Below are 2,500 nucleotides of genomic sequence, written 5' to 3'. Positions count from 1 at the left end.
CTTGTTTCTCCCACCCCCGCCCCCCCCCCATGTCCCCCCGCCCGCCGCCCCCCCCCCCCCCCCCCCCCGCCGCCCCCTCCTCACACTGTCTCCCGCTCCACTCACTCTCTCCTTACCCCCCCCCCCCCCCCACTCTGACTCTGTGCTCACCCACCTTCCCCCCACCCTGCCCCCTCGCCCTCTACCCCCCACCCATCCTTGTGTCCAGACGGCGCAGACCCCCCCCCCCTTGATCTGATCTAATAACAGAAGTCACCCCTGGTCCAATCAGCAGGCTAGCTGAGATTAGCCTCTAGACCAATCGGCAGGCTAGCTGGGATTAGCATGTTGACCATATGGCCCCATCACTACCCATCAGTGAAACCCTGAGTTAGATGTACAGTTCCCTCCATAAGTATTGGAAAGAGGAAGCATTATGTCTTCTTTCAGCCTATGAGGTTAAAGCAGAGACTCTCTGCTTTTTTTTTCCTTTCTCTTTTCTTTTTTCAGACTGGGTTCACTATTTAGTCAGATATACCTCCTAGAAAAAACATGTCTGTCAAACTAACAGTACTATTCAGAATGATTCTTACTGCACGCTATCTTCTGATTGGCTACTATATGAGTACTATAATATAGTATATATTATTGCAGGGGAGGCCTCATTGTAATGTATGGTCATTCCTCACTCCGTTCCATGCATAGGGGCAAAACAGCTACCGGTATATACTGTATAACAAGACCACACCCCTCACTTTGGAGAAATCTGCAGGGTTGTACTATTGACACCCAACAAAAACACCCCAGACTTATCCTGACTGTTCTCCTAAGCATGACATTAATGTTGTTTCAGGTTTCTTTTGGGTGTCGCTAAGAACATATTTGAATGAAATCATTGTACACCGTCTGCAAACTGCCACAGTCGATAGAAATATGACCCAACATGCTAACAGCCATTACAGTAGACTGGTAGCATTACTAGCCAGCTAGCATCCGCTTGTTCAAGTAACTTTTAAGCGTTATGCAGTTGATTGGTGAAGATAACACGCAAAATATCAAGCACAAAATTCATACAGGAATGAAAATCATGTTTCAATCAATTCAAAAAAGTGTTTTATAAACATGTGTCACTAATGCGCGACTTCTTTGACCAGGTTGCTATGGAAACATCCCAATGTTTCCCCCAATGTTGACTCAAGTCCCAGGATTTTTTACGTAGTGCCCGGATCAGAAAACACCTCCACCAGCCTTCCCCTGGTGTGTGTGTGTGTGTGTGTGTGTGTGTGTGTGTGTGTGTGTGTGTGTGTGTGTGTGTGTGTGTATGCTCCAGTAGATACAGATTTCCCTGTTTGATGTCCACAGATCAGCAGAGAGATTTAGTTCCCGTAGCAGACGTTCCCAAAAGCAGGCATGTTTACAGTAAAGCAGGCCTGTTTACAGGCCCAAACCTCTGAGCAGCAGTTAAGTGGTCCGATAAAGATTAGCACAGATCTAGAGAAACTAGATAGTTATAGATGTGGAGGAGGGTCAGTGACTCAGTGTGACTCACTTTAAGAACGGTAGGGGAACCGCCCGCTTCTTTACTCAACTATGGACCAACACACACACACACACACACACACACACACACACACACACACACACACATACACACACACACATACATACACACAAAGTTTGACATGGAGTCCAAGATCCTGCGGGCCTTCTACAGAGGTACAACTGAGAGCATACTGACTGGGTGCATCACTGCCCGGCACGGCAACTGGATTGCCCTTAAATGCAAAGCGCTGTAGAGGCTGGTGTGGACAACCGAGCGCATCAGTAGATGTGAGCTTCCCTCCATCCAGCACATATACAACAAACGGTGTGTCAGCAAAGCCCGGAGGATCATCAAAGATCCCAGCCACCCCAACCACAGTCTGTTCGAACTGATGCCGTCCAAAAGACGAAGGCTCTTCCAGAGCCTCAGGGCTAAAACTCGGAGGCTAACCAACAGCTACTTCCCCCAGGCAAGCAGGCTCATAAACAAGCCAACTGTTATTGACTATTATCCCCAAGCACACCCCATGTATACAGACTACCTAACCTTACTCACTTTACTCAATACTACCTCTTACACCCACTGTCACCGAGTGCAATTCTCATGACATTCTTCTTGATCTATTTTATTTTATTTGTACTGCTAATTGTATCCTGTCTTATTTGTCTTATTTGGCTCCCCCACATACACACACACACACACACACACACACACACACACACACACAGGACTCATCACTCGCATATACACTTCATAGAACTGATTGGGTTTGTACCTGTGTCCTCTGCTGTGTTACTGTGTTAGCCCGCTGAGCTTAAGCCAAGGCATTAGCTTATTTAGGCTTATTTAACACAAATCTGCAGGTTTCAGGCAACAGGTTTGGTCATCATGCCAGCAGCAGCAACAACAACACTATTTAGCAGCAGCAGCAGCAACAACAACAATGCTAGCAGCAACAACAATGCTAGAAGCAGCAGC

This window comes from Nansenia antarctica (genome assembly GCF_963989245.1).
Source record: "Nansenia antarctica genome assembly, chromosome: 6".
NCBI lineage: Eukaryota > Metazoa > Chordata > Actinopteri > Argentiniformes > Microstomatidae > Nansenia > Nansenia antarctica.
The sequence above is the reverse complement of the archived record's forward strand: the minus strand, read 5'-3'. Positions refer to the sequence as shown.